Source organism: Psammomys obesus, unplaced genomic scaffold (assembly GCF_907164565.1).
Source record: "Psammomys obesus unplaced genomic scaffold, mPsaObe1.curated_primary_1811, whole genome shotgun sequence".
Taxonomy (NCBI): domain Eukaryota; kingdom Metazoa; phylum Chordata; class Mammalia; order Rodentia; family Muridae; genus Psammomys; species Psammomys obesus.
The window spans coordinates 7,367,696-7,382,277 of NW_026590663.1; positions in this window are offsets into that span (position 1 = coordinate 7,367,696).

Sequence of the window (14,582 nt, forward strand, 5' to 3'; positions counted from 1 at the left end):
TTGCATCCCATCTCAGAGGAAATATTTGGCGTCACCCCAGAAAAGAAAGTGCAGGAACACAGAGAAGGGGGGAAAAAGGAAAGGAAGAAAGAAAGCGGCCCGGCAACATTGCTTCCCTCCAAACAAGCCGCGCGCCAAAGGCAGGTGGAGTCCGGGCTTGCGGCCGCGGGCCGCGGGGCGCGGGTGTCCGGCTCACCTGGGGTCTGGAGCTGGGGCGCAGGCTGCGCGGAGCCGAGCGGGGTCTCGGAGGGCGCCGGCTGCCGCGCGCTGCGGCCGGAGCGGGCGCGGGCTGCCGGGCTCAGCGCGGAGCGGGGCCCCTGAGCCGCGGCTTCCGTGCGCGCAGAGCGTCCTGGAGGAGCCGACGGCGGCACAGAGGCAGGCCGTGCGCGGCGCCTCTGCGGACGCCCCGGGCGGGCGCAGCTGCGGCGGGCGGACAGCCCCGACTCACCGCCGCGGCGCGCAGCCTGCGACCCGGTCAGCCGCCCGTTGGGGCCCAGTCTGGTGCTGCCCGGGCTGTCTGCTGTTCAAAGCCACCCTGGAAACAAAAGAGCATCACGCAACTCCGACGACTTGAGACACGAGGTTTAGGAAAGTCACGGTCCCCAAAGGGTTCCAACCGTGGCCCAGGGGTCTAGATTCTTAGACACATGCTAACCAGAAAGCTGAGGTCTTAATAAATTACCCAAATCCCTTCTAGGTAGGTACTCACTCCTCACGACAACCAAATCCTCACAAAGGTCCCGGAGAACACCCTAGAGGGGCGGCTCTCAACCTATGGGTCGCGATGCCCTTTGGGGGCGGGGGGGGGGTGTCAAATTCACAGGGGTCGCCTGAGACCCTCGGAAAACACAGACATGTACATTACAATTCATAACAGCAGCAAAATTACAGTTATGAAGCAGCAACGAAAATAATCTTATGGTTGGGGTCGCCGCAACAGGAGGAACTGCGTTCCATGGTCCCCGCATTAGGAAGGTCGGGAGCCACTGCCCTAGAGAAATCAAACATGTCAGAGCAGAACTCAGGGGAGTTCCTGTACCTCCCACCGCTGGAAGCAGAAAGAGAAAGAAGTAGACAGTGGGTCCTTCGTGGAGAGAGGCAGAGGCGCGGGATCGCTGAAAGCCAGCCTTGTCTACACAAGTTCAGTACAGTTATACTATGTAACTCACTGTGGGTTACACAGTCAGACTCTGTCTCAAAAACACAAAAACATTACATGGGGCGGGGAGGGGGGGCGGAGAAAGAAGAGGAATTGGATTTGAAGGTGTGGAGGCAGGGGGCTGAGGCAGAGCCTCAGTGGCTGAGAGCACTGGCTGCTCTTCCAGAAGCACTGGGTTCAATTCCCAGCACCGCAGGACAACTCCACAGGCCCAGGGGAGCCGACGCCATCTTCTGGCCTCCCCAGGGCACTGCAAGCAGTACGCAGACAGACATACAGGCAAAACATTCATACATAGAAACTAATGAAAAAGTGGGAGCAAGGCCAGCTTCTGCCATGAAGACAAGTGGAGGCTAACCTTGGCTACACAAGACCAGGAAGGAAGGGAGGGAGGGAGGGAGGGAGATCGAGCTTCAAGCTGCTGTCAGCCTGGTGGAACCCACCTGTAATCCAGCAGTCAGGAGGCAGAGCATAAGCCAGCCAGGACTACGTGCTGAGACCCTGTCTCAAAACAAAACAAAAGAGTCAAGTTGTTTTCAGGAAAGAAAAACATCTTATGTCTTTCCAAATCTCGTACACAGTTTATTTGGACTTTCTTCCTGGTTATAGTAACACAGTACAAAGAAAAGTGGTTCTGATTTTCTTTTTGAGACCTACGTAAAAGTTTTAAAATCCTGTAACCCTAACTCTGCTAAAGGAGGGGAGAAAGACAGCCATACTTGCTGATCCATTAGGGGGAAAATTATATCACCAGAGAAAACACACCTAAGACGTTTGCCTCTGATGAATGTCAGTAGACTGTTCAATATCTGGACTGAAAATGTTCTCTGTGACTTTTATGTAGATCTCACTGAGGCCCTGTCTGAAAATATCATGACTCCGTGTGTTAGTCGAGAATAGCCTAGACTAGGCAAGAGGATCAAAACATTTGTCCGTTTTTGCCTACGACTTCTTCAGGGTGATAACTCAGGACCTGCTAGGACATTGTTCAAGGCAAACCTGTGCGACCTGAAGGTCTGTGCTTTACCTCCTAGAACACTAATATTTGCTGTGCTATGTGGGTGACACAGATTCAATGATGCCACTGTACAAGTTTCAGCCACTTAGTCATGATAACTGAGGCAGGATCTGAATCCTCTGTAAGGATGCATACCCTGTCTGGGCCATGAGCCCAAACTATTGGTGTCCTCTTTTCTTTAGACAAGTGGAGAGATCACTCAGAGGTTAAGAACACTGACTGCTCTTCAGAGGACCTGGACTGGGTTCCTAGCACAAATATGGTGGCTCACAACCATCTGTAATTCCAGTTCCAAGGAACCTGCTGCCCTCTTCTGGCCTCTGTGGGCATTGCACGGTCATGATGCACAGTCATGATGCACAGTCATGTAAGCAAAAGTTTTATGCCCATGAAATAAAATAAATCGAAAAACAGTGAAAGTTTTATATGTGCTCCTAATGTGTTTTCATCAAGTATGTCCCCATTTCTCCCCCTCCAACTCCTCCCATGGCCCCCAGCACTTTCTTGCCCACTTCATGTTCTCTCCCTCTTCCACTAACCGCTTGAAACCACTCAGTGCTGTTGAATGTGCGTGAGAATAGAACCATCTGCTGAAGCATGGGTAGCCACCCAGGGGCACAGCCCTGAAGAAAACTCACCCTCCCTCCCTCCACCGTCATGGTTGGCACAGGACTTCCCGAGCCAATGCCCTGTCTGCACATCTCTGCAGGTCACATGCGTGTAGTCATAGCTCTGCAAGTTCATGTTTGCAACAGCCCCGTCATGTCTAGGAAGTGCTGTTTCACTGCACATATCCACAACCTTCTGCCCCTCATTCAATGGGAACTCTGAGCCTCAGGGGGCTTAGAGTTTGTCCCACTCGGGGCTAAGCTCTCTGACCCTTTGGATGCTGACCAGTAGCAGGCCTCTGTGTCTTCAACATCCTCGGCAAAAAGAATCTTCTCTAATGAAGGTTGAGAAATGCAACTAACCTTCAGTCAGATGTATAATATCTTGAAAGGGGGAAATGCCCCTTACCAAGTCCTATCATGTATCAAATGCAACAATTTTAAATAGATCATGTCATTGCTTATCTGCCTCCAAGAGTGATGGGAAATCTAATTTGCCATAATGAGTAAGAAACGGTAGATCGGATGAAAAGAAAACTCACCAATCACATGGTACAAGGAGGATAAGGAAAAAATGGGAACCCCACCAGGTCTTCGGGGAAAAAAAAAACTGAGCTTAAACAACAATGTATTGTTCACAGCTCTAGAAGTTTGTAACCCAAGAGCAAAGCATGTCTTCTGAGGTTTCTCCTTCTGGGCTGCAGATAGCTCCTGTCTCACAGGGACCCTATAGGGCAGACACACAGGAAAGGAGCCAGCTCCCTCACTCGCTTCTTGTAAGGGCACTCACGGGGCCACACTCTCCTGACCTAGCTACCTCCAAAAGACCCTACCTCTCAACACATTGCAAGTGAGCTCTTCCATGAACTTGGAAAGTCATGAGACTTAGTCCAAAATAGTCCAGTGGGTTAAAGCAAAGGGCATGATGGCACAGAACTGCAAGCAGATGCCCAGTTCTGAGAAAAATGGAGACATTGTTGGCTAATGGTCCAAAGTACACAAAAGACCCCTCGAGGACAGACGCAGCATCTCTGTGCCTTCGTATCCAGCATTTAGCCCACACCCTCACATGTCCAAGGCCCCGGGGAAAGATGTATTGGTGGCTAAATGAAAATTCTGGATGCTGCTCTGAGGTCTCCTATGAACATCAATCATGTAGTGGGACTATTCCTGCCTGCAATGTTTACTAAGCATTTATTCCAACAACGCCTCCAAGGGGTGAGAAGTGGAGGTGGGCTTGAGAAGGCTCAAACCCCTCAGCTAGACCCTCACGGAGGAACATCCATTAGGCTCGTGTGTGGTAGCACAGGCAGGTGTGTCACGATCCTATCTGCCGGCGGCACTTGTCCAAGGTGGCAGACCGTTAGGTTACAGCACACTAATCACTTCCGCTCCTATGACGAGCGTCGTGCCCTGCTCTGCTGGCATTGCCCTTAGGGACTGCAAACTAAATAATGTGGGCGGGCCGTTTATGGACGTCCCTCATTACTGCTGAAATTTGGACAGAAAGGAAGAGGTAACGGTCTTTTCCGTCATATCTGCTTTGGAATGTAATGACTGCTGTGAGCCTTTCCTTCTAATTGCATAAAACAGCTAAAGTATTCTGTTAAGGAAAATCATGGTAACTAAATAATGAAGAGCCAAACCCCACCTGATTAAGACATGACTGCCAGATAGGAGGCCACAGCTGCTGAGGGGCACCGGTATGATCGTTCTGGGTGTCTCAAATGCAGGCCATGCACTAACGTGTCCGGGGAAAAGCCAGCTCTGGCACGCCAGGCATCTCACCAGGACATTCTGGAGTCTTGTGTCTCTCAAAATTTCAGTATCTTTAGAATGGTGGAATTAGATAATTTCACACTTTTGCAAATGAATCTTATGGGAAGGAGGGGCTACAGCTGGAATACAAAGTGAATAAATTATAATAAAATCTAAAAAAAGAAAATGCATCTTATTGTGCAGGTTCTTATTGTAACTCTCAACTCCCTTGGTCACCTCTAGTCCCATAAGTGCCTTTAGGAAGCTTTTTCAGAGGGTGGTGGCCCTTTGGGCTACGCTGGAGCTCTATGGTAGTGATTATCGTTCCCAAAACCCGAAAAATAAAACGGGAAAGCTAAACCAGGGCGTGCTTCCTTGCCTGTGACTCCATAGACCTGTGTGCTGGACTCTGAGCTAAGGGAGTAGGTGGAGGCAGAGGACTGGTGGCCTCGAAACACGAGGACCCAACAAAAGTTCTAGATTTGCTTGCCCCTGGGATTCGCTAAGAGCAGATGAGGGGTGCCGTTACAGAGAGGAAGAGCTCGATGCAGCGACAAGGGTGAGGCCAGGACAAACTAACTTTCTACCCACGAGGAGACGTTCAAGGACTCAGTGTGGCATGGGGTCGCGTGGCCAAACAAGTTGTGCCTGCAAAGAGGACAGCGAGACACGGAGGATGGAGGACGCTGCCGAGTGCGTGATTTCCTCCACAGTTTGTAACCTGAAACCTGTTTGGAGCTTTTTTTTTTTTTTTTTTTTTTTTTTTAAAAAAAAAAAAAAAGAAAGGAAGATTTTATTCTGGCTCAGTTTGATAGTCCAGCATGAAAGAGAAGCCACAGTGGCGGGGCGGATGTGCTGGTCGTGTGGTACCTAGTCAGGATGCGGAGAGGGATGGACGGTGGTCCTCAGCCTGCTTCCTCCTGAGGTGGTCCACAACCCCACCCACAGAGTGATGCGTTCACACCTGAGGGCGCGTCTTTCCACCTCAGCTGACCCAGTCACAGAAGTACATACGTACCCACATTGTCACACTAGTTCTCATGGAATGCCAGCCAAGAGATACTGATGATGTGTGTCTATTTCTATTTTATTATTATTACATTTATTCACTTTGTATCCTGGCTGTGGCCCCCTCCCTCATCTCCTCCCAATCCCACTCTCCTTCCCTCTCCCCCCACCATGTCCCTCCCCTATCCACTGACAGAAGAGGTCCTCCTCCCCTTCTATCTGACCCTAGCCTATCAGGTCTTATGAGGACTGTCTGGATCCTCTTTCTATGGCCTAGTTAGGCCACCAAGCCAGGGGAGGTGATCAAAGAACAGGTACTGAGTTCATGTCAGAGACAGTCCCTGTTCCCCATACTGGGGAACCCCCCCCCCATTGAGACTGAGATGCCATGGGCTACATCTGAGCAGGGGTCTTGGTCCTCTGTTTGGAGCCTTGTAAAGCTGGTGTAGATAAGCTTTCATAGTCTGTTGATCGTTGATTGGTTAATGCCCACATCGCCACCAGCCATAATTCCACGGATAGCTTTCATTCTTCTTCATTTCTCCCTTAGAACGGCCCAACATCTATTGTTTGAATCAATAAAACTTCTGGCCAGACATGATGGCTCATGCATGTAATCTTAGCATTTGGAAGGCAAGGGCAATGGTTTTTACAAGTTTGAGGCCAGCTTGCACAGTGACACAATGAGACCTTTCCCTGTTACAAGCAAAAAAAAAAAAAAAAGCAAATACTATAAAGACGTGGGGTACTGACTCAAGAAAGAGGCAAAAAGAAGCCCTCTGCATTGCGTTTTCACTTTGAAACAGGGATTCTGTGACTTCGGCCAGAGGCAATGAATGAGGAAAAGGCTTAGAACAAATGGAGTCAGAGGTCGCTAGCATCCCAGGTGGAACTCTGCAGTGAAGCAGGACTGGGAGGCAGCTAAGGTTGAGGAAACTCGACAATCACCCAAGAGACTTGTAGAGTATAAAGAGAAGACCAAATATGGGCCCTAAAGAAACATCAGGTTTTAGTGAGGGTGGTAGAAAAAGACACTTAAGTTATAAGAGAACAAATCCCAGAAGAAGATGTTGACACATAGCAGGGAAGGTTCAGGAAGAACCAGAGTCTGAGGCCACGGTGGGCAAGGAGGCTCATGAGTCTGAAAGAGGGGTGCTTCCCTCTGGGGATGCAGAACAGTGATCCAGAGAAATAAAGATAAGCACCAACCCTGGAGCCATGGGGAAGTCTTTCAGATGCAAGATTTCACAAATAAATCCCCTCTGAGGAAGTCCTCGCTGTGGGGAACAGAAGGTGGCAATACTTAGGTGTCGTCTAAATTACTAATTTTTAGCCATGCTGAGACCCACAAATGGGAAACACCATCTAGGAAAGCACACATAGGAAGCACATGTAGGCGACGGGAACCCCCTTAACTGCAGGTCCTCAGAGGGTCACAGTCCGCTGAGGACTTACTGCACAGCCTCCCCCTGCAACTCCGTCGCCAAACGTATGCATTTTCAAGGACTGCCATCATGTAGGACTACAGAAAAGCAACGACCCCCACAGTCCTAAGAGGCCACGGGTGCGAAATGAAGGGGTCAGTAGTCCATGCCCCACCCAAAGGTCCCAGGGAGGAATCCTCTCACCTCTACCCGGATCTTGTGGCTCCTGCTGTTCCTTGACTTCTAGAAGCTTCTCAGATAAACTATGTTGTACATTACAGGGGGAGAAGGGCTGCCTCTCAAGGGGTACAACTCACACACAAGGCAGGTGAGCCCTGTTGGACCTCCATGTTAGCATGTTCACAATTTTTATCTCCCTGGTACCCAGAGTCAGCCTCAGATAGTGACCTGTTACCTGTCAGAGGAGGGAGAGGAAGAGAGACACTTGGTGTGAGGAAGGAAGTGAACTGGAGAAAAAACTGGGTCTTCTTCATGCTCCATAATGGTCATCAACCTGTTGGCCTCCATAATCCTCCGTGACTGTTAAGATGTGATTCACCCACAATTCACCCATTTAAAATGTACAGTTTAGTGGGGCTTAGGGGTTCTGTTGTGTTTTCAAAGTTGCTCAACAACCATCACCTGAGGAGGTTTGAATTAGAATGAGTCCTCCCCAGGGCTCATTCATTTCAATGCTTGGCTCCCAGTTAGTGGACCTGTTTGGGAAGGATTAGGAGATGTGGCCTTGTTGGAGGAGATGCTTCAGTGGGGGATGGAAGGGTGGGGCGGCCTTTGAAGTTTCAGAAGCCCGAGCCAGGCCCAGAGTCTCCCTCTCTGCCTGCCTGTGGATCCCATGGAAGCTCTCAGCTGCTTCTCCAGCACCATGCTGTGCCTGCCAACTGCCACACTCCCCACCGTAAGGATCACGAACTGTGGGCAAGACTCTTGGAGGCCCATGGGGAATGGCCAGTGAGACGTCAGCGACTCCTACGGCTCCTCGAAAGGTCCTGCTCCACTGCACACAGTGCTGATCCACTCGGGACTCCCAGCACACCAGTGAAGTCTCAGAGTGCATCCAACACTAGGGGACTGCTTCCCCCTTCCTTACAGAAGCCTCCTAAGGCAGCCCTGACCCCATCCCCACCCCCGCATTTCCTTAGAGTTGCACCCACCTGACTGTTACTGGTGCTTGCTTGAGGCTAGCATAGTCTGATTGGCCTTTCAACCATTAATCACTTAAGGCCTTTACACTGGATAATAAAGTTGGATCTGCACCTTTGAGTCTGAGCAAGGGCTCCATCCCCACTCAGTCCCCCCCCACAGTCCCTAATCCCCACCAGGAACTAACTCTCTGAAAGTGTAAGCAAGCCCCAGTTAAACTTTCTTTTATAAGTAGCCTTGGTCATAGCAATAGAACACAAGACGACATCTAATATCCAGGAGGCTTACACTACTGCAAAAGTAAACCTGTACCTACCCATAGTCATTTCCTGGTCTCCTCCTCCTTCCCAGCCCCTAGGAACTGCTAATTCAATTTCTTCATCTTTAGGCTGGTCTATTCGAAATATTTCTTACAGGAGGAACCGTGAGCTTACTAAGCGGCCACTTGGCTTCTTTTATTTCCTGTAGTGTTTTCAAGGTCTGGCCGTGTTGTGGAATCTATCATTACTTCAGCTGGGTTTTTTCTTTGTTTTTATTTTATACCTGTGGGTATTTTGCCTCCATATATGTCTATGTGCATGCAAGTATCCACAGGCAACATAGAGGGCATCAGGTCCCCTGGGACTGGCATCACAGATGGCTGAACCACCCTATGGGTGCTGGGAAATGAACCCGAGTTCTCCAGGTGAGCAGCCAGTGTTGGGGGTTGTCAGCCCATTTGCTGACATGTGCACAGGTGTGAGATCAGAATAAGCCTAAAGAAGGCATGGCAGACCCGCCGTCCTCTCTCTTTGGAGCAATGCCAATCTCCATTCTCCACCATCAGCCACAGCCTTGTCACAGGGAACTTTTACTTTCTGTCTGTTGCTTTCCTGTGAAAAATAATCCTCCATTTCAGTAGTTCCTGAGGCAAATGGAAGAGCTTTGGTTTTCCATTTTTGTCTTGACCTAGGTTCTTCCCTGGCAGCCAGCATTCCAGCCTACCCCACCGAATACACACAGAGGTCACTGCTCAGGTTCCCAGAAGCTATGACTTGGGTGACAAGGTAAGGATGCCTGACGGCTGCTAAATGCCTGCCTTTTTAAACAGGGGGAGTTGGGTGTGGTGGCACACATCTGTAGTTCCAGCTGCTTGGAAGACCGAGGCCGGAGGATGCTCTGAGTTTGGGGCCTACACAACATGGTAAGACCTTGTTTCATAAAAAATTAACTCCAATTAAAGAGGATAAGAAGATTATCTGGATTATCTGGGCGTGCCTAATGTAATTACAAGGGTCCTTAGGAGTGTGAAGTGGAGGAGAGGCAGGCTGTAAGGGTAATCCAGCAAGGGCCTTGTCGTGTAAGCGTGCCAGAGCACATAAATCTGCTCAAAAGCTCACAGTTTGGAGGTCACAGACCCCATGGGGGAATCTATCACTGCAGTTTTGCTAAAAAGACATGATAACAAACTGCCTTCCAGTTACCTGTGTATTCGCAGGCTAGCTCTGCTCTTAGCCTTGGCCAGAGAAGCCTCTTCCTGCAGTGGCAGGCACTAACTCATCTCATACCCAATTAAAGTGCTGACACTGAGTGGCCTTTGAGTGTCCATCCCTAAACCAGTCATCTGTCCCCACACACACACCCCTGTACTCAAGGAACAGCACGGAAGAGGGGCAGGAAGGACGCAGAACTGCAGTGGGAGGGGCTGGGAAGCAGTCTTCTCAACAGGCCATGGCTGCTGTTAGCTTGGCCTCACAGCAGCTGTGCTCACCGGCAGGTGAGGCGGCCTGCACCAGGCTGGGCTCACTGGTACTCTACTGGGGTGGGAGAAGGGAGAAGAGGTCCCACGCCTCCCTGAGTTGCTCCTGGCAATTACTGGTTGCCAGGCGCAAGGGAAGTGTTTTATTCGGTGGTGTGGCCGCTGGGAAGTCAGCAACGCTCCAGGAAATAGCCTCCCGCCCACGTCCTACTTAAACTCAGTGAGACACACACACACACACACATAGGAAGAGAATCGAGGGAAGAAGGGTTTCAGTGGGAAAAGGATGAGGGGTGATGCAGGACAATATGGGTGACAGGACTAAAATCCATCACATATGTAAAACTGACAAAGAACTTTTAAATCCAGTATAATAAACTAAATTTGAAAAGACCATAACATATATGCTTCTGAGAAGGGGTGGGGGGAGAGGGGTGGGGAGAGAGGGGTGTGAAGGGACTGGGAAGAGAGCAGGGGGTGGGGCTGTGGTCAGGATGTAAAGGTGGAGGTGCCTTTTCTCCTCTTCAGCCTCCAGTGCTTGAGGGACGCACTGTTCCTCAGAGGAACCTAAGCCCTAAGTCTGGGTTTGCACTTGAAACTTAGTCATTGCCATGGCCTATACACACTCTCCTCTTCTCAGGGTCTTAGAACTCCCCAATGGGGCCGGGTCTACAGCCCCCCAACACACACACACACACACACACACTTCTCTAACAACCAAAGGAGGCCATTGTACCTGAGCCATACCCCGGGCCCAGGGAAACAAAGCACACCTGCTAATGGGCCCAAGAAAGCAGCCCCTGGGGGGTGGGAGGTGGGGGGTAGGAGGACACAGAAGGGACAGGAGCCCCTCAAGGAGACCAACAAAGCTAGAAATCTCTGAGCCCAGGGGGTCCTGCAGAGACTGATACTCCAACCAAAGACTGCATAGAGAGGATCTAGACCCCCTCGCTCAGATGTAGCCCATAGGCAGCTCGGTTTCCATGTGGGTTCCCTAGTAAGGGGATCAGGGCAGTCACTGGCATGAACTCTGTTCCCTGCTCTTTGATCACTTGCCCCTGGCGAAGCGGCCTTACCGGTACCTCTCTCATAGTCCAGAGAATATATCTGAGCACATTGCTTTACAGGAACATGGATACTTCGTGCAGAGACGTTTTACATCAACTGAGGCTGTTTAAAGTCACCGTGCTCAGGGGTTTTGAGTGTTTTACCTGTGGTTTGCCAGCTGTCAGGCCCCAATGATGAGCACAGGTTATCGCAGGCCCGTGGGGTCATCCTGGGCTCCAGTTCTGTTTGTCTTTCTGGAATGTCCTCCCCACAAAGAGCCTCTTTCGTGGTTCTAGATCCTGTCAAGTTGACAATATTGACCGTTGGAGCTACTGGGCAAATCCCCCAAGGTCACATTTCACAGCCCATTTGTCTTTGTGCTCTCAAAGACAAGATACACCTTGGATTGGAGCTGGTCTCCTTGTTAAAGTCCAAGTATAAGGCTTTCCTTTCATGCTACCTGTTAGCTTTTTTACCATGGTGATCAAAATACTTAAGATTTATTTTAGTTTGTGGTCTCAGGGGTTTAGTAAATGTGCACTTGGTCAGAACACCCTGCCAAGAACTTTAGCAGAGCATAGCTTTTCATTCAGGGTAGGCAGGAAGCAGAGCAGAGGAGACACAGGAAGAAGCCAGGGAATGATATAACCCCCGATGACTTGCCCTGGTGCCCTGCTTCCTGCAAATATGCCCTGTCTCCTACCTTTCACCACCTCCTAATACTGTCATCATGTTATGACTCTAACGAGGGATTCATTGACTCAGGGAGTCCATGCCTCTGTGGCCCAACTGGCTCTAGAAAAAGCCCTGTGGACATCCTGCCATGTGCTAAGTCAGAATGCCCTAAGAACACTGATGACTGGAGGGCCTCCATGAGGTGGGGTGGGGAGGGAGGCGTGAGGGTGGGGTCGGGATGTAAAGAGAATAAATACATAAATTCACGATAAAAAAGATTACTTTGTGACAACAAATTCTGGTGTCGCTGTGAGGAAAGGGAGGCCCTTATCCACTGCTGGCGAGAGAATAAACTTGCACATTTTCAGGGAAAATCAGTCTGGAGGTTACTCAAAACACTAGGAACAGAACTAGCAGATGGCCACACCACCACTGAGCTTAGCCTTATTCGAGACGTTTATACCAGCCTCTCCAAGGCTCAAGAGAGGGCACAAGTAATTCAAGAGCTGCAAGATAGAAAGACATCTGTGAAGTGCCATCTTCCAGGCACAACGAAGCCATTGTAATCATGAGCTCACAGCAGCTAGTTATTGGCCCTTGCCAGAGGTGAGGGAGAGGCCTGTGGGTCACTCCTTCCCGTTGAACTGTGACAAACTGAAGTAGGTGAGGGATCGCGGTATTCAGTTATAATCGCGCCCAGCGCCACCCACGGCTGAGCTCAGGAGGTTCCAATGGATGGTGTCAATCCCAGGGTCATACAGATGGCCTGTTAAATTCAGATTAAAATGCAGATGCATTTGTTAAACTCAGTGGGTCACAAAACACGAAGTCATAACTGTGGGAAAGACCTGTGAGTGGGAGGAGCAAAGACGGGGCTGGGGGGAATGTGCAGAACGACATGTCAATCTGCCAAAGAACAAAATTAATGTTTTTTTGGGGTTTTTTTTGTTTGTTTTTTTTTTAAGTAAGAAAGGAGGAAGGGATTAAGTCCAGACCTTAGTCTTAAATCCCAGCACCGGGCCTCTCGCTGTGAAACCCAGTGGGGAGTGAAGCCCACACCCCAAGCTAACACCGCTGACCTGAACTGAGCTGCTGGCAGCCACTGACGAGCCCACCTCTCCTCCGAGCTGTGGTGCAGGGAGCCGCAGGCAGCACCAGAACAAGGCAGCTCAGTGCAGACTGCAGAAACCAGCACAGGACTTTTGTCTGGAAGCTCAACCAGGCCTACCAGGGTAGGATCCAGAACCTGGTTAAACTGATAGTCACTCCGGCTCACCCCAATACACCGGTAACTCACAGATGAGCCAACAGACCAGTTCTGGCATGGGGAGACGGATTCACTTCAGCCCACACCGCTGCTGGCCTTAGAGTGGCCCTTTAAAGAGTACACAGGTCCCTGGGACTGGGGACCTATCTTACAACCCAGCTGAGCCACAGCCTTGGTGGCCAAGGGACTATTTCCATCATTCAGCCCCAAACCTTGGAGAATAAAAGGTGTTCCCAGCCCAGTGCTCACAGACTGAACCCATACAGCCCCATCCTGAGACCTGGCAAGGATGGGGCCTAGGGCACAGACTCTAGTTTTAGCCTACATAACCATAAGATGTGCTATGTGCCTGGATAGATCCCTAAACTATGAAGGTCCTTGCAGTGAGATTGAGTTATATATAGCCCAGCTCAGCATCAACCTTGGTGGCCAAAAGATAAGATTTCACCAAACTACTCCAACCTTGGACACCAGGGACCAAGATGATTAGTGGAAGAAAGGGCAGACTGTGGAGGCTCTGACTTGGTGCTCAGCACCCAGATGCTGAAACCTAACCCTGGACAGGTCCTAACAGACCTCATACCCAGACTGATCTGAAACAGTCCCAGAGGGCTGGGAGGGGGCTGTGCACACTTGTAATCCCAGCACTTGGGAGGCAGAGGCAGGCGGATCTCTTGAGTTCAAGGTCAGCCTGGTCTACAGAGTTTCAAGACAGCCAGGGCTACACAGAGAAACCTTGTCTCAAAAGAGAAAAAAAAAAAAAAAGACTTGCTGGAACGGCCCCCAGAACAACATACAGCGTTACTCATGGTGGTAGCAGTCTTGGGCTACAAATCCACACTAGCAACAGTCAGTATGGTTCTTGGTCCTACTGTGGTCTCGATAGGGTATAGGGCTGAGGGTATGTCAAAGATCTGCATCATTTGTGACCTCAAGTATGGCGCAGAAGCCTCAGACTACTGGCTTGGCACAAGTCTAGGCATATCCTGACAACATGTCAAATTGCTGTATGGTCTGAGGTCGCTGAGAACCTGGCTCAGGAAGCTGGGCTGCCCCTGCTCCTCATTTACATCCAAACATGTTTGTCTCAAAATATCCTTCAAGGTCTAAGGATGAGATGAGCCCCACCCCGACCGAAACTCCATGACAGAAAAGAACAGCCCAACAGCCCAAGAGTGACGGCGCTCTACTCTGAGGACAGCTAGGAGGTAACATATTCCAACAGAGGTTCCTATCGCTTATCCTATAATGTAAAAGCGCTGCAGTGAGAAAGAAGCAGGAGGCTCAGCTGTGGGGAGCTTTACAGGAAGGGAGGCTCATCAGGATATCCAGAAGCCTGCCCCAGCTTCCCATTTGGGTTCTGCTGGGTGTCACGTGTGCCTGGCCAGAGGAGTTCTCTGTCATTTGTTCTTTGATTTGGAAGCCTCCTCACGGGAGAGGACACTCTGCCCCAGACTCTCAACTGGTCACCCCGCTGGTTGTCTCAAAGGGGCGTCCCCAGTCCAGGGTACGTGTGAGCTCCTCACGGTGCTCCCTTTCTGCTCTTGATCTTTTGCTTGGAAGCATCACCTGGAAGCGTGAGGGCACACGCTTGCTCTGCCCCAGACTCTTCAATCCTGGCTGCCTTAAAGGGGCTTCCAGGGTTGGTCTCTAATGAATGATCCCTCATTGGATTTAATGGTCCCTCCCCCATAATAAATTCCCTCACTCAAACAGAAA